General features: G+C 39.5%; 1 protein-coding gene across 4 annotated transcripts in view; it reads left to right on the plus strand.

Moving 5' to 3' along the window:
* Positions 1–27,498, plus strand: part of LOC119797547 (Down syndrome cell adhesion molecule homolog) — a 137,945-nt gene that overhangs the window by 50,485 nt on the left and 59,962 nt on the right. The window lies entirely within an intron of this gene.

A 27,498-nucleotide genomic window follows, 5' to 3' on the forward strand; every position in this document is an offset into this window, starting at 1 on the left:
CCTGCTTCATTTTTGGGTCTGATGCACATTGGGCAGAGCTACCCTATCCTTTCTTTGCCTGTAACATGGCAGCTATATTTGCTGTGATCAGTGGGAAAAAAAGTAGTTTTAATATGTTTTTAAGTGAAAAAGTCCACCTGAAATCTTCATCTGTGCAGTTTATCAAGATTACGATTGCAAGCTCTGTCACGAGCTCTGTCACTGGGAATCGCTTTCAACAGCAGCCCAAAATAATAAAAGATGGCATATTTTTGCCTGCAGATTTCGACTTTTTAAGTTAATTTATGTCTTAATACTGTTTCAGAGGAGTGATCATAGCGCTCTGCATCATCAGTGCTGTCTGTCTCCCTGCCAGCTCCCAGATCAGCTTCTTTGATTGGTTGATGTGGCACGTCGAGCTGGAAAAGTTACATTTTTCAAACTCCAGCAGCTGCTGCTTTCACAGTGCGTCAGAAACTCAGAAGCTTGTGAGGCGCTGCTTCAGCTGCTCAGACGCGCTGCTCCTGCTGCTAAAAACCTTGATGCACGTTAACCATTGACTTTGCATATAAACTAGCTGCTTTGGCTGCCTCTTCTGCTTTAGGTGTGAACGTAACATAAGACATTTGTCTTAACATATGAATCTTTCTCAGTAACCCTGCTCTTTTCCTACACCAGCAAAAAAAGTAATTCTTTTTGCATAGAAAAAGTTGTTCTAATTGATCGGGTTACAGCAACGCACCAAATTTCAATACTAGTGATTTAACAGCATTAGCAGAAGAAGTAATGTAGTTAGTTATATTCATCCTTTATTGTAAAAACAACACAGTTAATAACACAGTTATTATCTTATCTTGTTAGTTCGTACACCTCCCAGAAGCATTAATTGGATTCATATCTTCAACGAGCAGTTGTGTAATATTAGCAAATTCACAGTTTCAATCCATTGCCTTACAAGTCAGCATTAAAAAGTGTCCTCAGGGCAAACAAAAGGTTCATCTTTTAATCTGATGCTTTGATTTATTTGTGGTTGGTTGCCCATTGACATTTGATTCAGCATGTTTGGAGGATCACAGCTTTCCCCTGGGAAACTGAATGAGCCAAAAGGCAGGGACCCTAACCCTAACCCCTTTCCCATTTTAATGAGCCATAGTTAAGGCACTGATATATCCTTGAGGAGTTGTGATCATTACTAATACAAAGTAAATACTTCCCTAAAAACAGCTCGACCTGAATGCTCCTTGTTTCCCCTTCTAGAAATTATTATTTAAATATATTCATGAATTTATATAATTCATCTGCTGCAAGTAGAAGGCACTGGAAAAGCAACACCTCATCTGCATAAGACGGTAGGTAAGTGATCTAAAAGTGCCTTGGGATGTGGACAGATGGGAGTGTTTAGCAACCTTACCCACTCACTAAAATACACAGGAACATTTGCCACAGCTCACACACTCTCCTCCGCACATTTCCTTTCCCCGTTTCCCCCACCTGCTCAGAACACCCTTATCCAAATGTTGAGTTAACCTGTCAGTTTGCTTCGCCTAAAATTCCAGATGCCATATGCTTCACTCTCTCTCATCCCAGCCCGCCCCCCTCACCCTCCACCCACCCACACACCTTTTTTCTCTCCTTCATGGTGACATGAAAGTCCCCCCTTGAAATATAGGAGTGTCTCGTCTGTCATTTGGTTCAGAGATTCAGGGTTTGAGATCACAGCGGATGCATGCGTAGATTGTCTTGTAGAATAAAAGAGGTCGCTTAGAGCAACAGAGTACACAATACTGTGGCAGCGTATTTGAAGGCAGCAACATTTAGGAGACTTCTGATCATTTATCTTGCTGAATACAGAAACATAGATTACTGTAAAAATATTCTAATATGCTGAATTATAAAAATGAAGTGTGCTGGTTCGTGTATTTCCCTACAGGGAATTTAAAGTCTCATCTGCAGGTGAGAGTGGCTAACTGTAAAACAGAACTGCCCAACAGCTTGTCTTGTCTAATATTGTGTCTACTGTGAGCAGTGTCTTTCCTGTCCAGTGGATTTCAGGCTGTTTGCCCTTCCTCAGAGGGCATCTCCCAGCAGGCTTGGCTGCAGCGTCAGAATGTTGTTGTTTATAAGGTCATTGTCACCACAGGGGGTAGCATATTCATTACACCCACCCCATGCTTCTGTTTGTCTCTGGCAGTCTGTTTCTCTGTGGGCTTCTGACATAAGGTCAGGCAGTTCTTACTGTCCTCCTCATCATGTTTCACAACGAGCCAGTAAAGTCGTCATGGTACTAGAAGTGAAATGACCAATTAATATAATCGAAACTAAAACTCCTAGTTAAACTGTCATAAAATGAGAGAGATGTACCCCATATACAAGGTGAGACAGTCAGTAGGAAAGTTCAAAATGTTTATTAGAATAACAACAGAAACAGACAGAAAAGAAGCGCGCTGCCGTAGATCTGTTGCTCGCAGCGGCTGCAGAAGGGGGACAGGTCACCACCCAATCACTGACACTCTGGTTAAAGAGAAACACTGGTAAGTGACCGCGATCATCTGAACAGGAGATGATATCAAAGTGAGTCAGTTGCCTGGTTTAACAGTTTAGTCCATCCTCTCAATCATAGGCAAGATAAGCCGACACACTGCCAACGAGATACGGCTCTGAACCGTCCAGATGCAGCAACCCAAGGAAACAGGCAGGATACCAATCGAGAACAGGGATTCAGATCAGACTGGAGTCATTCTAGAATACAGGAGTCTGCAGTCCGGTCAGGGGTTTCAAACCACACATGAACGGACAGATCCGGTTTCCACCAATCCAACAGATCGTGAAGGCAGGTTCAGAGTCAGAATGGGTCCAGAAGTGTGCCCAGATAGGGAGGATCAGATGCAGACGGGCAGGCTCAGTGGTTGAGGGACTTGAAGCACAAACTAAATTGTTCATAATCTGTTCTTTATGGTACGCCAGCATTCATAACATGTAGGCGAACCACTGCCCCCCAGACATCCGCAGTTATATTTTTTATATTTATATTTTTTTAAAACAAAGAGGAGTGTGTATGACGTCATCCGCGCGTGCCGGCTACCGTTCATTCATCCTGTCCGCTGAACTGCTGCTAGTTTTCCTCACATGCCTGGAAGATGTCTAGAGCTACTACCACAGATGATCTCACTCTTAAAATGGAATTGAAGGATTCAGACTAGGTAGCCGAATGAATATACGGGGTAGAGCTTAGCCGCCTGTGGCCCGGGCTGCCTGTTACGACTCCAGTCCGGCGCGCGAATGACGTCATACACACTCCGCTTTGTTTTAAAAAAATATAAATAAAAAAAACTATAACCACGAATGTCTGCGGGCCAGTGATTCGCCTACATGTTATGAATACCATAAAGAATAAATTATGAACAGTTTAGTTTATGCCTTTAACTCGTTGCCCATAGAAAGACGTTACTTCGATATAACCTAACAGAATATCTTCAGAATGGCTCCAAATGACACAAAACTAATATGGGTGAGTAGAACATGATGGAATAACGTAAAATCAAGGGCCCAATGTGGTGTTCCCCTTTAAGGCTTTAAACATGAGAAGAAAGATTTAAAGTTATAGTCTGGATTTAACGGGAAGCCAATGAAGGGGAAACAAAAATTAGTTTGATGATTTATGAATTTGAACATTTGTCTGTTTGGATGGGTTAAAGTGCAGTGAAAAAATGCTTTAAGTGGTTGGTATGTCTTGGAAGCACTATAAAGGCACAGTCCATTAACCATCATCACGATCTCAACAAACCAATCAAGGCTTTTTTACCATCTGTTGACCAGTTTAAGGTGTACCCTGCCTCTTGGCCAATGACTGCTGTGAATAAAGGTACCTGCTTCCTGCGATCATACATGGATTAAATGAGAATATGTGTTTGTCCAAAGAGAAGCTCTGGTAGGATTTAACTCAAAGATGCTCTACATCCAATCAAAGTAAGGTTGAGGTATTTTTTTTTTAGTTTAGTCACCAGATAAGAATATTGAGATGTACTCCAAAATAAAGGTTCTACAAAGTACTAACTCAGGGGGCCTGGAAAAAAAATCCATCATTCTTTTAATTTTTAATTTACATGAAAAGGTGGATGTTCTACTCTGTGTTTGCAAAAAAATTACATCAAGTTTACACACAAAGTGTTTCAGTTTCAATAAGACACAATGTTCCAAGGTTTTATGGAGCATTGCTTTGCAAGGCATGTTTGGAAGCACACCTAATATCTGCTCTGACAGACAGATGACTTAAAGCAGGGTATAGGTTATGCAAAAGAGAAAATCTCCTAAAACAGACACGTGTAGTTTTGCATCCCGTCCCTGTTAAAGAGTAGCTCAGTAAAAAAGAGGGAGAGAGACACAGAGTTAGGTAGTGTCTGGTAGATGGAACTAAGTGAGGTTGTTAGGAAGCTGCATTGACAGTCCAATCCAGCACCGCCACCGTTCAAAAGACAGCTCCTTTTGTTTCTGCCTCCCCTTCTTCTGGCAGCACAGGAAAAAAGAGGGTGAATCTCTCTGTGCTGTAACCCACTGACACCTCCCTCTGATCTGCCTCCTGCACGCTACCTTCTCCTGCCCCCCTCCCTCTGCTGCATCTCTTCACCATCACTCTAGCCTCACCTCCACCTCTCCCTCTGCAGCTCGGCCCCCCCACCTCCCCTACCCGTGCTTATGCCATTGCCTAGAGTCACTCTCCTGGTTGCCACAGTAACCAACTCACCTCTCTACCCCTCTCTGTCTTCCTCCCTCTCACAATACACCTAAACCAGAGAATCTGTCTCAGTCTGACAGATACACAGACTAGGGAAATTGGAGGGAGGCATATTTTCAGAAAGACGGCTGTTGTGCGGTTGTCTTCCTATCTGCTGTTTTCATCCAGGCATACGCCGTAGAGCAGACAAAGAAATGTAACAGGAGAAGAGCAACGGGAACAGTAAAAAATGGGGGATAAAACAAGAAAAAGAAAACAGGCTGTGAACAAAGTAAGCAATCTGGGAGTGAACCCCTTCTTTTTTACAGCTACTGCAGCATCTTCCACCTGCTCCATCCATTCAGACCCATCCCCCTCTACCATGAGGCCACCCAGCTCCCACATCCATCCCTCCCCCCTTTACCCAGTGGCCTGTCGGATGGAGGAAATGATATTCCTTGCAGCATTGTGCCCTAGAGATGTTGAGTACCTGAGCACTTTGTATGTCTGTCAGTGTGCTTGTCTGCTGCAATCTCTCCATCTCTAAATAAGCCCACTGCCCAATTACAGTCCTATTACCTCCTCATTACCCTACACAACAGCAACTGGTGGTATAATCACAAAGAGAGCAGAATGGAAATCATTTACATTCATTCAGACATTATTTGCAGATTTTTTTTTTTTCTCTGCTGGGTAGTGGCACGTTAAATGCTCCCCCAGTGATTGTGGTAATTTAGTGCAATATGGTAATAGTGGGTGCTGATGGCTATTTCTCTTCTCACCAGTTCCCAGTTTAGTCCTTTTGTGAGCTGTTGACGGCCAGATTACATTGAAGATATAATTGCGTATTTTAAATCACAGTTGATGAATGATAGAAATCAGCTCAGTCATCATTGATTATTACTTTGCAGGGCATGCATCATAAATTAGACCATCATTTACTCAAGCGGATTCATTTGCATGTAGGCTAAAGAGAAATAGCGAAGCTCTACCACCTTTAAAAAAAATCATCTATCATCAGGAAGCTGCTGTATCAGCACAGCTGATCGGCCTTCTGCTTGGATTGGTTTATGGTTTGTGTACATCATTAATGGTTGTAAACATAAACAGAAGGATTGCTTATTATATATACATACCAGAGTGTTTTACTGGTTATTAATTTCTTATTCTGAGTATCTAAATACAGTTTGGACTTACACAAGTGATTAGCCCTGTTTTGGTTATACTAATCAGATGCTTTAAAATTTGTCCATTATTGCCTAAATAAACATTAATGGCCTTCTAAGATTTGAAAAGAGAGGCGATAAATTGCACTTCCACTTTTTTAATAATTGTAATGAATTATCTATAAAGATAACTGCAAAAACTTTAAGACGTTTTAACAAGCTGTTTTACTGCATTAACATGAGCAGATTGCATGTTCTACAAGCAGAGAGTGGTTGTGAAAAGAAGGATTATGATTAAAAAAATATTTTGAAAATATGAATTATAGTACTAAATGATATTCGTAAAGCAATTTACAAAAGTCCTTCATCCATGAGCGATAGACAGGGTCCCTGTAGAACCTGTCCTGATGCCTGCTATGGACCCTGAACTAAAAACTTGCTAAAAACTATTCTAAGGACAGAATGAGGTGGAACAGACACAGCGACTGATAGGTCCTTGGACACATTTCACGTTTTCTCTTTGTATTTCGATTTTAATCATGTTAAGGTTATAGCTTTAGTTGCACAGAGATAGGATCCCAGTTCTCATTTGCTAAATGTTATCCTGAACCTACTATATCAACAAGTTACTCTCATTAGTTTTACCTAAGTTTTAATTCAGATTCAATTAAAACTGATTATTTAAATAAAGTAATACTCCTGAATTATGAATTTACATTGACCTCATATTCCAAAGAATTGCTTTGTTTTATCTTTTATTAGATATTTATTAGCAACTAAATATTTCTGTTACTATATTACACAGAAACTCATTTTTACTTTGAGATAAAGTAAAATGAAAACTTTTAAGCTTTAAATACTTATTTTTAACAGCATGAAATATCATTTAAACTAAATAGAACTGAAATGTCCCTTCATTCATTGCAGAGCCACAAGGGGTTTTTGTGTTCTTCAGCGCACTTAATATTTTTTAAATGATAAATATTTTCTTTTGTTTTAAATCATGAAGCATTTTTTATGTTCCTGCTTTTTTTTTACCCCCATGAAAACATGCTTCGCCCTCGGAAATTAAGACTAGAATTGCCGCCGCACCTTTCTGTTAGTGCTAGTGAAAAATTAGACGGTGAGAATAGCAAAAGTTAGAAATGAAAAAAAAGAAAAATAAATGAAAAAATGGAAAACATGAGAAAGTTTGCAATGCCCTTTGTTGCCCATCCATCCATCCATCCATCCATCCATCCATCCATCCATCCATCCATCCATCCATCCATCCATCCATCCATCCATCCATCCATCCATCCCTGCAGCCCTCTGTGCAGTATTTATAAGCTTCCTCAGCAGGCGGAGTTGTTTAACGAGGACAGAGGGACAGCATGGCACTAATTGCGCTGTGTGATTTATACAAGACTGGGACCAAGCTGGAACACGGGCAGATGATGGGACTCTGAGAGCAGCTGCTTTGCCCAATATTTATTTAACCCTCTGCCGGCGGGCCTGGCACTAGTTCCACTGATGATGGGTCTGCGGGGAGTCGTTTTGCCACTGAGTGCTTTGTACAGCAGCCGGGCCAGGTCCCGCACAGAGACCGGCTCAGAGTGGGAGGGTACGGGCGGTAGATTGGAGCAATTAGCTGGAAGAATGTGATTGGTCCCTTGAGAGTTTGGCTGTCCATGAGGGATGGTTGCCAGGAGATGCAATGACAACCTTTTTTTCACCTTTTTTTTAAACAAGTCTTAATATCTCACAACATTCCAGCTGTGTTTGAATAATAAATAAATAGTAAGATATATCTCTGAGCTATCCCCCCTTGTTTTCTGATGAACAGTGAAAGGTACAACAAATGACCCTGCTTCAACATTAAGCTTCATGATTCTAAACATTAGCTGCTGTCTGATGAGTTGGATATTTCCATCCCACGCCTGTCTGCGTGGCTCATCTGGAGTGATGGTCCAAGACGTCCTCGGGTTGCATCTGCAGCTCCATTAGTCACACCCCAAAGAAATTAGCCACTGGATGTAGCAAAAAGAGCGTTCCTGGAATAGGTCAGTGAAAGAAGTATTGAGCCTGAGGATTTATTCCTGCTTTAAACATAACCCTCATCACACTTTTATTTTTTTTTAGTTCACACAGTTGATTTTAGACTTACTTTCTTTTTTTACTGATTACGCTCAAAAGAGCTGGGGACTCTGGTCATGTGATTTGGAAACAAAGACATTTATTTTGTTACTTTGGACTAGGAAAAAAAAAAAAAAAAAAAAAAACCCTTAACTTGGACTTTTACACCAAAGACTCGAAACTGAATTGGTTGAAAAGACTCAATTATTACAAAAAATCCAAAGTGTAGAACATCTTTTATTTAAAAACCTTTAATTTATTGTACTAATGTAGTCTTTAACTTTGTCTTCCCACACTCTGCGTGAACTGCAGCACAGCCGTTTAAATTAGGAATATATAAATATGCTTATAAATATAATAGTATTAGGATAATATAAAGATTATCCTAAAAGTAATTTTTTTTACAGGTATGATACCTTTCAAGCACTTGACACAAAACAAAAATGCAGTATGCAAACATGCAACAAGAAAATCCCCTTTAAGATAAAACAACTTTGTCTGAATTTAATTTGCAGAAGCAGCAGCAGGTACTTTTGATTTGCTGCAATGAGATAGTTGACTTTACGTTACTTATTCTTTCAGGAATGCTCAGTGACACTTGTTTCACTACATGCTAAGATAAATAAAGAGTTAAAGAAAACATGATCAGTTATTTATTTTTAACTTATAATTACATTTTGATGAAATAATTAAATTTCATTTACTGGTGTTTACTTGGGAATTGACTAAGGATTTGATGATAAAGACTGGAGGCTTACTTCAGATCCGCATAACAACTTAGTTCCTCATCTAAAGCACAATATCATACCTCTGGTCATGTGGTCTTGTCTCTGTAAATATAAAAATGCTTATGTTTACAATCATTAAACCCAAAAAAAGTGCAAACCTTTAGTGAGCTGCTGGTGTATAAATATTATGTGACTGGGCCCACTTTCAGGTGCATTCAACTTAAGCTCATCTTGAGTTACAATGATGTGTTTAAAATAAGGTCAGAGGAAATACAGAGGTATCAGAACTTTATTCAAGGAGAACCATGCTTAGTAACGTGTGGGGAAACATGTCGGCTGCACATTCAGGCTGAAAGAGAGCTAGACTGTTGGCTTTTAACAGGAAGGAAGAGGAACAGGAAAACATAATGCATCAAAGTTCCTCAGTTACACATTCTGTGTATTTTTTTATTTTTTTTATCTCAACAACACCTGAATATTCCACTACACTGAAGCTGAATGCAATCATAGAAATGCAGCAGTTTACATTATTTCCAACTGAAAAAATTAAATTCAAAGCTTCACAAATTGAAATTTAAAAGTAAAGCCATCTCTCCTGCTCTTCTAGAGATTCCATCCTTATTCATCCTCCGTACACCAGTTCAGGTGATTTTGAAAACCTGTCTGTCCGACTGACTTAGAACTTTGGCCAACTACAGTACCATGGATAGCACCAGTCTAACCATTACTCAAGCAATCTGGCTGAGTCATGTTTAGTGCAAGTCTGTGTCATTTTTTTGTATAATCTTATTTATATCTCCTGTAAAAGTGTTCCTAATAATAGGAACACCCAGATTATTTTGACTCTGTACCTTTTTAAGCGACATTTATTAGCTGGAAAGTTGAAATTAAAACTTATTTCTTTTACCATATTTAAGTTCAGCATCCATCCACCTTCTCTCTCCAACTCTCAGCTATTTAGCCTCATCTTTCGGCACTCACCCTTCCTCCCTGCCCCCCTTACCTTCTAAGGGTGGTTCCTGAATATTTAATAAGCTTGAATTACTGAGGCCCTCAACTGTAATGATGGGAAAATCAGACAATTAAAGCAGAAGGGCTCTGGCTTTAAGTCTCACCTCCCCCAGAGGAGCCAGAGATTATTTAAAGTGGCACACTGTTTGATTATCTAATCCTCCTCATGCCCCCTCTGCTTTACTCACAGAGCAGCGTTGCCTTGCTCCACTTGCCACCACAAATTACCATGAAACACCAATGAGCTCTGTGTTTAAACCCATTTCCTTGAGCAGGAATGTTGTGCCAGGAAATCCCAAAGGAGTATTCATATATAGGTTAGCTCCTTTACATTTAGGTTATCGCCGTCCTGCTTCCAATGTTGCTGGGGATTTCTGCCATGTTCACACTTAAGTAAATGTAATCATTATGATGCTATGAGGTGTACATTAGTTTGTTTTTTTTGCCGGAACATTGAGATTTTCTGTGATCAGACAATTATGTTTCCCCAAGAAAATCTTCTGTTTAGTCATTGTGTATCTTCCCAAGTGGCTCAAAGGCTATACAAGCTTTTTTTTTTATATATATATATATATATATATATTACTCATCATCAAGCAGGAGTAAAATCAAAGCAGTGAGGCAACTTTGACCTGCTGTTGTTTTGTTTGAACCTGGAGAATTGGAAACAAGCTCTGATTTTCCTTCAACAAAGCTGGTTTTGTTTGGCTTTTTTTATGAGCTTCAGCTATTTTCCGGACAAAGTGATGGATCGTGATGGAGCAGATAGTCACAGCTTCCTTAGTGTCTGCCAGTGACACACACAAACACACACACAGAGGGCGGTTTTCACAAGACGGACAGATGAATATTCATGATTATACAGCTGAGGCTCAACACTGGCTGATTTATTAGTGTTGGCCAGAGAGAGGCCAATGATAGCATTGTTAACACACAAAACACACAGCCCTTATCCTGAACACTTCTTCATTTAGAAACAGGCAGAGAAAGATTTGGGAACAATTATAATGAAATGTCCTCTCTCAGATTTGATTGTGATTGGCAAACTTTTTATAAAGCTCCCCCTCCCCTAGCTTCCAAAAAAAAGACCCAGCTGCCTTTCTCAGTCTAAAAGACAATAGAGATCTTTTATCAGAGTTTTCTAATGAGTTCTGAATAAATTGACTCCATGATTGTGTGGAGACATAATGCACAGACTATCAGACAAAGACAAGAACTGTGGATGTTATATTAGACAAGCTAATAGCTACATCCATTCGTCATGGACATGTATATTACTATATTTTGAGTTTATGAATATATTTGATGAAAAGATTACAAAAAATCTAACTTAAATTGAAAAACAAGACTAAGATGATAAGGTTTGAATATATTGCAAATCTGCAGGTCTGACTATTCTTTACAAGCTAAGATATATACAAATATTTACTGTCATTAATAGTTGCTGCCAAAAGTACTTCAGAGTAAGGATCCACAACTAACTGAACATGTTGGTCTAAACATGTTTATAAGAACTGTTTTTTTATAAGGAAAAAGTCTTAATAACTTTAAAATTATATATCTTTGTTCTATTCTTTACCCATGGAGGTTGCTATTATTGCAGCAGTGCAATGCATGCTGGGTTGAGGATGTTAGGCCTTATTGGGTATGGAGCCTAGAGACTAAACGCAGGAAGTATTATCAAAGTTGCTTTATTTGTAATGTGTTTGACTGGTGTACATTTAGACAATGCCCTTATAAGCAGTTATACGTGAAATATCTGTTGAAACAAACAAATGTGTTCGTCTTGTGATCTGCTGTTTACGACATTAGCTAGAGCTAAAACCGCTGGTAAAAGCTAACATGAAATCAAATTAAATTAGAAAATAATAAAAACACTGTTTATAGTGACAGTGAAGTATCTTTTAGTCGTTTTTATCGTTCTAATACATATCATAAAATGTTTTGATCCTGATGCTAACCACTAACAGCTTTAGTTAGAAACTGGAGCTCTTTTTAGCATAGCTCTCTGGGTTAGCATCTCCTAGCAGCAGCGGCACAGCCAACTCTCCCCCCGTTATTCTCCGTTTGAAGTTTCTCTTTTTTGCATCCTCTTGGGATTTCCAGTTCTCATCCATTTCAACACGTTCAAACTTAAAAGAATTATTGTAACTCATTGCTGTTTGGTTCGAAAGACCTAGCGCTACAGGATCTACGTTTAGTTGTTTACCCAGAATGCATTGCAGTGTACAATACGCTGATGCTTGTGTGACATTTTGTTAAAAAAGTTTTTTAAACTAAATCGCCTACAGTATTTTTTGTGTTGTATTTACATTAGGGCTGCAACAACGAATCGATAAAATCGATAAAAATCGACTTTTAAAAGCGTTGGCAACGAATTTCATCATCGATTAGTTGTGTCGCGCGATTATTGCGTCATCCGCCGCGCCGTCATCACTGCCTCTTGACTGAAAGAGGAAGAAAAAAAAATACGGCAGAGCGAGTCAGCGCCGCAGGTGCAGTGTTGCCAACTCCGCGACTTTTCAGACCCCTCCAGCGACTATTTTTCAAAAAAGCGACTAGCGACAAATCTGGCGACTTTTTTCGGTGTCACTGGCGGCTTTTGGAGACTCTTACGTGAAAGCGTGTATCGTTCCTACTCTGCCGTGGGGCGCCTCCCCCACACCAACCGCGTTTTCCCGCAGTAGTCCCTCTCAGTCAGAGCCTCAGCGTCCAGACTGCAAATGAAGCGCGCATGCACCGGGATTGACGGTGCAAATTGATCACAATAATTAAAATAGCCTGCGCTTTGTAAAGCGAAAAAAGTGATAACATGCAACTTTTTTCAAAAGAAATTAACATGGTACGGAACCACCATGTTTGTTTGGTTTTAAAGTGGGGGAAACGTTACGTTAGTTTCTCAGGTAGCTCATCTGATGCTTTCCTTTCCTTACCTACCTACAGACAGTTACTTACAGACAGTGATAAGGTTGGCTACTTATTTTACTTTTAATTTCATTTGAATTAGCTTAAGCAGCGTTTATATTTACTTTATAAATAAATTAACTTGCAAATTATGAGGGCAAGACTTTTAAAGTTTAAATCTTCTGGCAAAGATAAAGTAAAGAAGATCCTGCAATTTATAGAAGTAAAGCAGAATAAAATCCAGCAAGATCAGTAATATGTCAATTAATTATATTTGCCACATTCCCATGTAAATATCTGTCTTTGGAGGATGTGTTTTTTAGCACCCCTAGTTCTCTCATTTTTATTCCAAATACAATTTATAATTTGAATCACAGGGCTATTTTTATCTCTATGGTTCAGTATTTTCTCAAGTAGCAACTTTAACTGCTGTACTTTCCTGTCTTAAAAGGCAGAACTCTTGTAGTCTAAAAAAACTCATTTGTTGAAATGGGGGGGCCTATTGTTTGAACCCCTTAGAGGCTTTTAAAAACAAAAATGTCTCTTTTTGCGCTTTATGAAACAAAGTACCCTATATTTTGTGGATGTACAGCTACATTTCTCATGTAAGTTTGCGTAGTTTTAACACAAACATTTATTTTTCATATTGCACCAGTACAGTTAATGAGCAACCTGTACTTGTGTGCTTGTTTGTTCTGTCTAAAATGTTTATTTTGGAATAAAGAGGTTAATATAAAAAATATATTTTGTCCGATTCATCGATTAATCGAAAAAATAATCGTCCGATTCATCGATTTTTAAAATAATCGTTAGTTGCAGCCCTAATTTACATTGAAAAAAATATATATATCTGTCTGTTGTTACAACTTATCAATGGTTTTCAATGGATTGACCATTGCTAAAAACAAAACTCTTTAAGCCAGGCGTACACTGTACGATTTTTTGCCCTATTCATGCCGATTTTCCATTTGTGCGACAATTTTTTGATTTGGCCAACTCTCACGACCACCTCCCGATCGGGAATCGTTAGGTCGGAAACAAAAATCAAACATGCTTGGTTTTCAGTCGACCGTCGTGGGCAAATCACTCAGTGGGCAAACAAGGATTCTTCTTCTTCCTCTCAGACAAAAACACGGAAGAGTGAAATGGAGTTCTTTCTGCATTATTAACAGAGAGTAGTAGCCACGTTTGCTCAGCCATGTCTTTGTCCAAATACGTTGTCGCCTTTTCTTTTTAGGGCTTTCAGCACACACAATTGCACGAATTGCCAAGGCTGCGCGTTTCACTCTAGTGACTTTCATATTCCTCTTCTACTCATTTGGCTCCTGGATAGACGAGTTCTAGTAACGCTATCTCACTGCGAAGCAGTCCGATGTGGTTTTTAGACATACAGTGTGAGCAGGTAGATCGCATCAGAGCGTCGTGCTGCACAGTGTGAGAACGTACATCATGAGTTGTGAACTTTTAAACCCTGTATGCCCAGCTTTAATCTCAGCAGATTAAATTGTTATCTGTTTAAAACTTTAAATTATTGTAATGTTCCCAAATTTATAGACAAGAGCCCAAACACAGATATATGAATGTACAGTAATCACAGACAGAGGTTTTATCCTGACCCAAATTGGTGACTTCTAGAAAATCTGTCACTGTCTTCAGTAAAGCTAGTTTTATATCAACACTGACTGCAAGGCTGCAGACTGAGAAATAAGCCTCTGCTGTAAACGCCTTCAAGTTCAACTGAGGTTAGCAGCTGCCCACATAAACAAGCGGATTATCTTCTAAAGATGTCAAATGAGACAAAGACAAAGCTGTTTGGCTGCAGTGACAAAAAGCATGTATTAATGAGTCACGTAATGGATTTAAAACCCAAAAACACTGTTACAGGTGTCAAACATGGTGGAGGTAGAATCATGCTGGGATTCTGTTTTATTTCCAATGGTACTGTTGAGTTGGATACAGTTTATAAAAAAGGAGCCTTACTTCAGCCTTATTTCCTACATGCATATTACCTAAGTGGCTGGATATTGGATAATATTTTATGATGCAACTAAACAGCTCTAAACTGGACTTATTTTTGAACCTCATCTCCAAAGCCTAAAAAAACACCCTATTAAAATATATGGTCTGAAAAGCTGGGCCTGATAAAAAGCCAACCAAACTGAACAAGCTATACCAGGGGTGTTCAAGTCCAGTCCTCAAGAGCTACCATCCTGTAACTTTTAGATGAATCTCTTCTCTAGCACACCTGAATCTAAAGCCTAAATCCCCTCCTTTAGCTCAGCAGAGGCGTGGTAACGAGCCACTCATTTGATTCAGGTGTGTTAAAAACGGTTACATCAAATAGTTGCAGGATAGTAGCTCTTGAGGACTGAACTTGAGCACCCCTGAGCTATACCATCTACTAACGAAAGCAGTTTAAAATCCAGAGAACAGTTCAAAGCTACATCAAAGTAAACTTTCTCAGGTGTCTTTTGATCAAACTATAGCTGTATTCTAATTATACAAAACTTGAGCCTACATTTATAACTGTATCATGATAGAATTAAGAAAATTATGCTATATTCAAACTTTTTTAAATGTTTTTTTTTTTAGGTTCCGGGGTTTGCATGAGTTTGCATGTTTTCCTTGAGCATGCGTGGGTTCTCTCTGGGTACTCCGGCTTTCTCCCACAGTCCAAAAACATGACTGTTAGGTTAATTGGCTTCTCTAAATTCTCCTTAGGTGTGAGTCTATGCACATATGTTTGTTTGCTCTGTTTGCCTCTGTGTTGCCCTGCGATGGACTGGTGACCTCTCCAGGGTGTACCCCGCCACTCGCCCGTAGACAGCTGGAGATAGACAGCAGCACCCCTCGCAACCCCAACTGGTAAAAAGCGTGATGGAATATGGAAGGATGGATTGAAAATGTTGCAGTATAATAATGAACTGAACATTTTCACCTTTGAGAAGTGTATCTCAATTTCTTACCTACTCTGTGTGAAGATTACCATAACAAAAAAAAGCCTGTTCTAAACATTTGGGAGTAAATCTATCCAAAGAAACCCTTGAAGGTCTTCCTACGTAAAGCTGTACAGATAGAAGACATCATCTCCCCCAGTCCTTTAAATTGACACAGGAATGTAGGGCAGCAATCTGGCCTTGGGGTTTAAGCTTTCGTTCAGCCTACTGATTTAAATATCATTCAGCGTCTATTTGCATCTAGTTTTAATAGCAGTTTACTCAGTCAAGCAGAAGATTACATCTTTATCTGCGGTTGACACATGAGGCTGTGTGCCTGAGGCTAGCGTGTGTCTAGTTAATGAGCAGAGGGATGCTGCTGCTGATTAGGGGCGGCAATAAAAAATGCTTCCTACACTGATTCAAACCAAGCTCAGGCCCAGAAGGTTACAGCCCCGATACTAGGGGAGTTTAGTCAGGTGGATCAATTCTGTTTTTTCTTTAATGAGGATGTCTTATGATTACAGAAAAGAAGATTTGCTTCATTCTTAGTCATTAAGAATGAATATTGTTAACCTTTACCTGCTTGCAGAGACCTGTAAAAACACCAGTACTTTATTGCCACACTACAAATTTTCAATTGAAGTCCCATTTTGAGAAACACTACTTATACAAAATCATATGCGGGACCCAAAATTAAAATGTGTCCAACAAGGGGATTGGCTTTGGTCATCTCAGCTTAACACATTTCACTCACTGTCCTACACAGTTAATCAATTAATTCAATGTAATTCAGTTTATTAATATAGCGCCAATTCACAACATGTCATCTCAAGGCCCTTTATAGTTCACCAGATCATCCAGTCAAACTGATTCAAAGTTCTCTATCTAAGGAAAACAAGTTGATTGCATCGACTCATTGACTCAAAGGCAATCCCTCACACTAAACATGCTTGTAGCGACAGTGGAGAGGAAAAACTCCCTTTTAACAGGAAGAAACCTCCAGCAGAACCAGGCTCAGTCTGAGTGGCCATCTGCTGAGGCCGACTGGGGCCCTATCCAGGAAACACACAGCTGGGTAGATGAGCTCCGAGCCAGCTCCCATGTTAGAGGATGAAGAGAGCACATCCAGCCAGTCAGAGTCAGAGAAACAGGAATACACTGAAAAAACAGGCTGATCTCCAACATCTATAAACAAAGGTGTTGATGGCAGCAGCACAGCTGATATTTCTCTCCAGGATGGCATCACAGCCAAACAGGAACAGACCAGATGAAGCTACTATGAAAAAAAGCAGAGAGGATAACATTAGAGATTGAACTAACAGAAAAGAGAGATAGAATGAATTAAAACTCAGCATTCTGTTTTATCCTTAAAGCTTTCTGTCCCACAAATTCCTTTTTGCCTTCCTAATGTAGCTATTTTTGTGTTGCAGTGGACCTTAAATCTTACCAGAACCATGGGTTTGGCTCCTGTGTAGTGTTTTTTTTTTTTTCATGCTTAAATATTCTTCCTTAGGTTTACATATTGCGTCATAAGTGAAGAGTTGGTGAGGAGAATATGCTTCTGTATGGCAAGCACACAAACTATGTTATTGAACAAAATATTGAGCCTAAAGTGACATCAGTATCTTAGTACACAAGAGAACGTAATGATGGCAAGTTTTGTGTATAATTTTAAGGTACCTGTTTTCTCGGGTTAGCTTAAATTGATTTATTTAGCTAATTATGCAATTCTTCTATAAAATGTAGTATCTCCAAAACCTTATTAGATATCCAGCTGCACAAAGCCTAACATTGAATCAACAAGATAGAGATGCACGTTATTCAAGATGCAATAGATGTAAGTTATTTTTGTCTTTATGGTATCTACACGATATTATTATATTCCCTTTAAGACATGAAACAATCAGTTCAAGTAACTAAACAACAGATGCTAGGTTGTTTTCAGTATTGTTTTCATGACCTTGTATCATCTTCCTGATGTTAACAGTGTGAACAGATAGTGACCAGGATTAGAAATGTCCTCTATTAAATTGCACCTTTTCTGTAACACAAATAGCTTTATATTTTTTCTCCAGTGAGGGTTAAAGGGCAGCCATGATGTTTTATGCTGGGGTTACAACCCCATGGAGAGCTCTCCTCTAAACCACTTGGTCCTAATGAAACACACAGAGATGCTACATGTTTCCAAGGAGAGAGGATCTCTAACGACCAACAGAGATTATCTGAAGAGGATTGGTCAGAATGCTCAAAGATACGTGTCTATTGGAAAGTCCTTGCTTGATATAAGGAGCCGTTCATGAATCTCTTTTTTTAATCTAACTGCAACTTCCAGCTTTGCTTAACAAGCTGACAGCTTTTTACTCCGAACAGTAAATAGCATAAATATTTATGTCATTCATTCCCAGTGAGAGAACATGAGCAAATTTTTTAGTTTGATGGTTTTAAATTGCTATTAAAACTTGATTTTTTTATGTAAATGGTGGAAAGAACATTCAGCTACCCGTCAGACATTACAGGTAGAAACACACTTCAAACCAGATCCACTCACTCATGCACTTCTCTCACACCGTATACCATAGGAACAGTGGAATACTGGTGTCTGTCTGCTGAAATATGAGCAGGACATTTCTGATTCCAGGTCTCCCTCGTGTTGCAGTGCCGGGAATACTCCTCACTAAGCTGTTGTGTTGCCATGGCAACCCCAGCAGCTGTCAGAGCATCTCCTGTAACGTTGACAGATGATTTTTATTACAGGAGCTGGAGACGTTGGTGGGGTTCCCCTTCCTCCGTAGGCCTGTGCATGGCAGCCTGATCAAATCCCACTTTTAACGCCAATGATTGAGATCAGGCCTAATTAGAGCGCAGCCCCTCCGAGGCTCACAGTCCACTTATGATTACACACAGACCACTCTGCCAGTCCTGGCGCCAGCCCCCCTGTCACATTATCATACTGGGAGCACACTGGGAAACAATGTGGCATCACAGAGGGTAATATTATTTCACCAATGTCAGACTCTTGAAAAGACAAGTGTTCATACATTTTCATCTTAACATGAAGGAATCTCAGATTAAACACAAATGAGGCAATCAGATTCCTCCTCAGGTGCTATAATGGACAGAATCCACAATATCTGTACTCTACCTAGAATGAACAGCCATTTTTTTAGATATATTAGCCAAAAGCATTTTTTGTTACTGAGCAGTTTACTTTTTTGAAAGAAGTTAGCACACAAAATATCTATATTAGGAAATAATGTTACCAACTGTAAAAGTCGTTGAATCTGCTGTCAGAAGGTTTTCTAAGGCTATGTGTGTTGGTGTCATATTGTAAACATGTCATATGGGTCTAAACCAGGGGTAACTAATTAAAAATCAGCGGGGTATGTCTAAAGAAAATCAACAACCAGTAAAGGTCCGGAGACATTTTTAATTAGAATCTTTTACTTTAAACAGAATTTATCACTGAAATAAAATGAGGTGTTTATGCACCCATGTTATATGTTGACTTTTTAAAAAATAAATAAGAAAAGATAGAAAAATTTTACATTTTAAAACTTAAAATATTTTTTCAAGTAGAGAACAACAATTGTTCAGTTTGGTATATAGACAATTTCCTGATTCACATATTTTATAAAACACCTGAACTGACTGTTTATAATTATTTTTCTTTCTTTTTTCTGTCTTAATGTTCGCAGTGGGCTTTATTCTGCCCTGCAAGGCTTTAAACCTGGGTTTGACTGGAGACTAAGACATTCTAAAGCACATATCAAGGAGCTCATTTAGAGCCTGGATCCATATTTATTTTTGATTCTGTTCATGGTGGAGAATCCTGCTTCACAGCAGCAGGTTGAGCCAAACATCCTCTAAATGTTCAGGGTCATCTTTGAGCACCATTTCACTTTTCTTTCACCAGTTCACCGCAGTTCTTCCAGCAGTCCACACTTTCTCTGCTCTCTTTTTCTCATCATCTTCTCCTTCTTTCCCATCGCCCGGCTTGCCACAGGTTTGCCTGCTGTGTCTAAAAGTAGCAGCAGCAGAAACCCAGACTGACAGCAGCTCATTGGCTAATTGGATCATGTGCAGCCTGGTGCCGGATGCTCCGGACGGTTTTACCATATTAACAGGAGAAGTGGCGCAAGTGAAGTTAGAAAACATGCAGTAATTTATAAATGTTTTAATTCAGATTGGGTAAGGATTAGCCAGCAGGGGGGTCCGGATCTGGACCGCGGTCATCTAATCCGTGACATCTGATCTAAACGTTTAAAAATCAAATTCAAAGTTACTTTAACCATCTTTCAGTTTTGTGTTGATTCAGACAAATGTTTGAAATCATTGGTTTTCAGTGGGGTGAAATTCTCTGTGCTCTTCTGCATGATTGTTAATGGAACTGATAGCACCAAGGTAAATTACATTAATTCATGAGAAAATCCTGAAAGCAGATGCCTTAGATCAGTTTTGTTTTCTTTGTTCAAAAACCGACCTGTGCAGAAACAAATGAGGGATTGTTTTAGGCCCAGTCATAAACATCGTATCCAGACAGTTGGCTTTGTGTACTGATATATGGCAACACATTTTTGGACCAGAAATTTTACCTCTCAATCTTAAGAAGAATTTAAAGGTTTCATTGATAGTCAGTTTGTTAGCTTCAAGCTTTTAAATTGCTGTGAGTTTTAATGCATTATTTCATCTCTTATATGACTTTGAGTGGCCAAGGTTACGGCGACAGTGAGCCTGTCTCCTGGGACCATGCCCCACTCACTAATACACTCACTGACAGTTGCACAGCAGGGATCCTTGCAGTAAAAGTGATGAGGTGGCACTTTTTATCTGTTAAACTGACTTCACTGGTTTTGTGTCAGTGGCACCCAGACTGCTGCTGATCAAGTTCAGGTCTAGGTTCTGTTGAAATAACTTCCTACAGCTTGTTATTAAAAGCATGTTTAGAGATTGCAGTTCAAAGACTGATTTTTGTTTTCTGATTTATCATGTCTTCCCTTTTTCACCCACACAACTGTAGTGCATTGAGTTGTTGCTTTTGCAGCAGCGTGTTTCATCTGTAATAGAGGGTGATACTCAGGGAGATAGAGGCGCTGGGTGGTTCCTGTTGCGATCTGTCAGACAGACATGGCTGACACTTTTGTTGATAATTGCTCTGCCTAGCCATGATCGGAATTAGCATATGAAAGTTGTGCGCTTTTTTCCCCCTCCCCCCTCTGGAAGCGCATAGCTGTAAGCCAATTTGTAAGTCATTTAAGATGACAGAAAGTGGTTGTATCCCAGAGGTGCTCTTTTCCTCTTGATCTTTAATTTTTTTGTCTCTCTCCTTCAGCATGTCTTCACCTCCTCCTCCCTTCTCATCCTTCCTCATCTCATGTCTCAATTAAAATAGCAGAGAAATGCCTTAAGCGAGCAGTTCTGAACCTTTTAGGTTAAAGCAGGTGGTTCAGGGCAGATGGTCGCTCAGCAAGCTCAGGTCAAAGTGCTCGGCTATGCAGCGTGTGTCATGGTGTCCCACTTTAGTGAAAATACTGTTCCCTTAGTCCTTGGTGAACATCAACCTTTGTGTCTTGTGATGCATATATACCCAAGTGCTAACTGTCCTTGGGGAAAAGTGCTTCACTAGCACCAGGGCACAGGCAAGATTTTCACTCTTTTTATTATGTTGCAGAAGCAATTAAGTTTCAGTAGCAAACTGCAAAGTGTCTCAGAGAACAAAACATCTACTTGCAGGCTCAGTGTGGTTTAAACAGGGATAAATAGGGGCTATTTAGCGAGGATCCACAGAAAGGGACTTGTGTTTATAGCACCAGTGATGCCAAAGCAGCTGGGTGGGCCAGAGGAAGGGAAGAGGGCTGGTGGTCCTACAAGCCACCTGGGCAAAACTGAAGCCATAGTTTTTTAAATATACACACAGGCGTGGCCACAGAAAGACTCGCTCACAGGCATGAAATATTTTAACACAGACTACAACAGCATTTGGAGGCTATTGTATCCCCCGTTAGCATGTGATGGGTGAGATCCCTAAATTGATTTAAAATGTCGAAACCTGCCAGGAAAAGATGTTCATGTTTCTTATTCTGGTGCTTTCAGTTTCTACCCACTGATCCTTATTTATTCACTGGATTGCCGATTGGCCATTGGTAGTATACGTTGCTGTGAAATTACCAGCCGCCATATTGGTATTCCCTTGTCAGACCTGACCTGAATCTGAATGTGAACAATACGTGCGCTACAGCATCAAACACAGATGTTCCCAATTTCAGGGGGGGCTTAAGACTTTTAAAATAAAGATAAATTCATCAGTTTGAGACACACTTGCTGTTTCATAGCATCAGTAGATTAGTGGAAATCTGCTGGAAATGGAAATATCATGAGAGCTGTACAAAACGAAATTTTGTTTTGTATACAGTGTGTGTACAAAATGACAATAAATGTTTTCTAAGTCTAAGTCTGTAAATTTAGGTTAAAAAAATGGCCATATCACAATGCATATGCAGCATGAAATCTATAAATCATGCAATAAAAAATATTATACAAATACATCGCCACAAAATTAGTGTGTTAATGCAGCATAATAAAAGTGTAGTCAAATATTAAGAATATTACACACACTGACACTATCTGATGATGTGCCAAAAGCGTTAAATCAATGCACATGTATTGACTATATTTTTATGGTAATGACATATTACATATAATCTCGAGATTTTACATAAAGACTGAATTACAAATACACGTCTGTTAATATATATTTGTGTATATATATATATATATATATATATTATATATGTGTATATATGTATATGTATTTATATGTGTATATATACATATATATATATATATATATATATATATATATATATATATATATATATATATATATATAGACTATGAAGCAGCTTTAACTTGGTGTTAAGATTACCCGACTGAAAAAAAAAAAGGAAACATATTATATTAACATTCAAAAGTTTGATGGGGAATTCAGAGGTATTTACTGTAAATATTGTGACGTAGTTAACTGTCCACTTTTACCGCAGTTTTTGTGAAGGAGGGGGCATCGCTTTAGCGTGCTTTATATACATTCCCAGCTTTATAAAATAAGCTTTTGAACTAAAACTCAATTAGAAAAAAGCATATTTAAACATACATGATTTTGAACCTGTCCTGATGACTGCGTTGAATTGACTATATACATTTAGCCAAAGAGCTTCGGATGACATTTGCTGTACATCCTAGCTGTGTACATATTAATTGTCAGTTCTAAGGATTTAAATTGTCTGTCTGTATACCACTGTTAGTGTTATACCATCAGAAAATGTATGCGATAATAAGAAGCGTCTCATAAACCAACAATTATTCTTGTAGCTATGGTAGCAGTAAATGTTACTGAGAGAAGATATGACTATAAAGATAATACATCCCAGGTTTAGCTTTTTGTACTTCTGTATATTTGGCTCTAATCTCATCTAAGCCTTGACTGGAAACAAAATGAGCCGAAAACTTAGATTTACTACTCTGCTTCCCTCGCTGGTCTCCAAGCCTTTCAGCACGTTTAGTATTGCCTTTTGTCCCGTTCATGTATGTTAGAATAAAAGCTGCTTCTTTTTGCTGATGTCACACAAGATTTCGAGAAAGGTAAAGAAACAAGGAAATAAGTGAGAGAAGTATCCTATAAACCTATGAAATGGAAAAAATACACAAACACATATATCAGTTGGCTGTGTTTACCGTACATTTCGTCCATCATGCACAATCAGGGTATCTCTGAGCACCCAGCTAATAACATACCCTCTTAGATTAGCGGACCGTTGTCCGGATCGGGACCCACCTGCTGGCAAATCCAGACCCAACCTGATTTAAAACATTTACCGCATCTTGTCCGACGACAGTGTCTGATTTCACTTGCGTCGCTTCTTCTGTTAATACGGTAAAGCTCTCCACAGCGTCCGGGACCAGGCTGCACGTGATATAAATTGTCCAATGAGCTGCTGTCAGTCTGGGTTGCTGCTGCTGCCACTTTTAGACACAGCAGGCAAACCTGTGGCAAGCCGGGTGATGGGAAAGAAGGAGAAGATGATGAGATAAAGAGAGCAGAGAAAGTGTGGACTACTGGAAGAACTGTGGTGAACTGGTGACAGAAAAGTGAAATGGTACTAAAAGATGACCCTGCATATTTAGAGGATGTTTGGCTCAACCTGCTGCTGTGAAGCAGGATTCTCTACCATGAACAGAATCAGAAATAAATATGGATCCAGGCTCAAAATGAGCTCCTTGATATGTGCTTTAGAATGGCTTTGTCTCCATCAAACCCAGGTTTAAAGCCTTGCAGGGCAGCATAAAGCCCACTGCTCTCATTAAGACAGATTAAAGAAAGAAACAGTCAGTTCAGGTGTTTTATAAAATATGTGAATCAGGAAATTGTCTATATATCAAACTGAACGATTGTTGTTCTCTACTTAAAAAAACACGTAAGATTTTAAAATGAAAAATGTTCAAATTTTTTTTCATATGTATATATTTTTTTTTATTAAAAAAGTCAATCTAAAACATGGAGGCATAAACACCTCATTTTATTTCAGTGTTAAATTCTGTTTAAAGTAACAGATGATAATTGAAAATGTCTCCGGACCTTTACTGGTTGTTTATTTTCTGTATTTGGACCCCGCTGAATTTTAATTGGTTACTCCTGCCCTAGGGTGTGAAATCCTCTGTTTCTAACTAGGTCAACCTTACTTACAGTAGAACCACCATTGCTGTTTGCTGTATATTCCTCCATCCTCTAAACCAGTTGTATATTTTCCTCTGCTCCATGTCTTTCTTAAACCCCCCTGAAACTCCAGATACATGCAGTGCGTTCTGTTTGGTTATCCATATTCCCTTATTCTAAGCATGTGCTGTGTGTGCTGGCCCAGCAGTCTTAATCAGTGTTAAACTGGCATGGCAGGACTAAATGAGGGTAATTCAACACCCCATAAAGTCTGCATGATAATGTGTCTCACTGTACCTCCAGAATCCCCCACCATGCAGCAGCCTCATTTGATCACCATCCCTGATAGGCCTCTCCATCATTTGTGACATAAAATACTCTGGCAGCCACCGGCCACAGCGCACATTGCCGCTCATAAATATTGACTACCTCCGTCTTCTTCCACGTGTTCATGCAAATTAGCATTACATTACTGCCATCCGACCCGAGCAGCCGTGCCTTATCAAAGAGCTCTGTGATCCCCAGCTCCTCACACTTTAGTCTGCAGCGGGAGGGGAAAAAAGAAGAAGAGCAGACCTGTGTGCGAGAGTTTCCCCCAGGAGAGAGAGGAAAGAGCGATGGACTACATGATAACGAGCTGTGTTACACTGCTACACAGCACACAGACTTGTCACAGCGTCTCAGAGCTGTTCGGAGCTAAATGGGCTGCAGCAGATGTTTGGTGACTACAATCACACAGGGCTGCGTACCTCACTTGACTTGCAAATATTTGCTAAGTGACTTCAATATTGGTTCTTCTCTGTTTCCTTCTTCTAGCATGTATAAGATGAAATGAATACACGCAGTCGTCTTTCTCTGCTGCAGTCGGTGGCTGTCATGTCTTATTTTATTATCATCATAAAAAAAAAACCTTAATAAAACTTTAATCCAGCAGGTCTTTTGTTTATTGTATTCATATATCAATCACAGCTTTTAGACTGGAAATCTATGGTGAAATTGGCCTGTTTCTTTCACATTGGTTTAGGTATTCTACAAATTGCAATTCAGGCTTCAACAAAATCCCTGAACCAGTTCAGCATCCCAAAGAAAAGTCTCTCTCTGTTTGATTGAAATTTGGAAGAACAGTTTGCAAGGAGTTAATATGTCCTGTATATTAAAGAACTTTTATACCAGTGAGAGATTCAGTGAGGAAGGTTTTCCACTTTGTTGAAACTTTGCTTTCATACAAGTAAGGTTAAAAGTTTAAAACTTTACTCATAGAAAACAGCAAAATGAATTTTTACTTTAAGTAAATATTATTAAGAAAAATAAAAAAGTCCCTCTCATGTTAAAATGTTCTGAATTCTGTCTAATACACTCCATTCAACCTTAAACCACATTAGATATGAAGTAAAGAACAATAACAAAAACAATCCTTTTTCTTCCTTCAGATTTGACTCATTTATTTCCCCCCTTTTTAAAGAAGATGAGGGATTTCTAGTTGCAGCATGGCTGAGGAGGTCTTCTGTATTGTCTTAGGAAAACCCACCACCTGTAGTGGCTTTTACTGTGCCTGTCCTAGGCTCGGTGACGCCGTTTTACTTTTCTTTTTAATACAGTATCGGTTGGGTTTCTGGTTCCAGACACAATTCAGGAAATGAAAGATGCACACAGCTTGTTTTATGCCATCTGCTGTGGTCGTTTTGACTCCATAGGAAGCAGACTGACTTAAAGGGATAGTTCGGGATTTTTGACATGAATCTGTATGGCATCCCCATCACCAGTGTCATGCAATCACACTGACTTACCCCTGGCAGCGTCCTGTGAGCAGAGTTCTCGTCCAGCTTTGGTCAAGCCGAAAGTAGTCTGACAGGTTTGCTAGACCCAGCGAAATAAAACGTTTCCCTTCCCAAAACATTATGTGTTCAAAAGAGTGATATTTTTGCATCCCAAAAACATTGTAGTGGAAAAAGTCACACGTCGTTATCACTTGGTCCTATTTTCTCTCTGTTCGTATCAGTGCGCGCCGTCATTCTGACAGCGAGCTCAACTTTTCCAGCTCATTTCAGTGCTTTCAGTGATGCAGACAGCAGCTGCTGCAACTCCGACATCCTCATCAATGGAAAGGTTCTGTATCTCGGGCATTACTAAATCCCACTCGTGGCAACAGTAGCATCCACCTCTGTCTGCATTAATTTGCACTTGAAACAAGTGCACCATGATTTGTCGGCCACCCTGGATATCGCAGCTCCAGCTGTGGCTCCTGCGGCTCCGGCTTCAGCTTCCATCACTTCTCTGTCCACCCTCTCTCTTTCTGCCCGATCTAACTCCATTTGTCGAAGTTCATCGTCAGTGTACTCGGGTTCATAAAGATATCCCTTTGGCTCTAAGTGGAAGTCGATGTTTTCCTCGTCGCTCTCGTAGTCAGACATTTTCCCCAGTAGTAAACAATTGCGAATCAAACAGGTAGGCCCTTAACCTGACAACAGCCAGATGCATGCCTCGCTCCGCCCAGCTAGGAGCTAGGCGGAGCGAGACATGCATCTGGCTGTTGTCAGGTTAGTAGGCCCTAGCTGTCAGGTCATGGTGTCGCGCGCACTGATACGAACAGAGAGAAAATAGGACCAAGTGATAACGACATGTGACTTTTTCCACTACAATGTTTTTGGGATGCAAAAATATCGCTCTTTTGAACACATAATGTTTTGGGAAGATAAACGTTTTATTTCGCTGGGTCTAGCAAACCTGCCGGACTACTTTCGGCTTGACCAAAACTGGACGAGAACTCTGCTCACAGGATGCTGCCAGGGGTAAGTCAGTGTGATTGCATGACACTGGTGATGGGGATGCCATACAGATTCATGTCAAAAATCCCGAACTATCCCTTTAACTTTGAGTTTGAAGAATTCAGAAAAGATTATTTCTTTTTGAGAAAAAGTTTAGGTTTTTTTATCACAAGTTTCTGGTTAAACTGTACAGTAATCAGTTGTAGACATGAATCACTACACTACAGATTTTGAAGTTTCTGTTTTAGTTATTTTCTGCGAGTAACAAGAAGGCAAATCACATAATGAGTCAAACTGTTTTGGAGCTTATTATTGCTTTTAATAAGTTGTTTGTTGTGCAAGACAATTAGGCTGAGCGTGAGTGGGACAGTCGCATGAAGAAAAGCATATATATATTTAGATTTTCTGAAATATTTAAAAGTGTGCAGTCTTTGCAGCCTGGTACACTAACTTAATAGAAAACATAAAATGTG

The sequence above is a fragment of the Cyprinodon tularosa genome, unplaced genomic scaffold (assembly GCF_016077235.1).
Source record: "Cyprinodon tularosa strain WSP-4 unplaced genomic scaffold, ASM1607723v1 ctg589, whole genome shotgun sequence".
Classification (NCBI taxonomy): domain Eukaryota; kingdom Metazoa; phylum Chordata; class Actinopteri; order Cyprinodontiformes; family Cyprinodontidae; genus Cyprinodon; species Cyprinodon tularosa.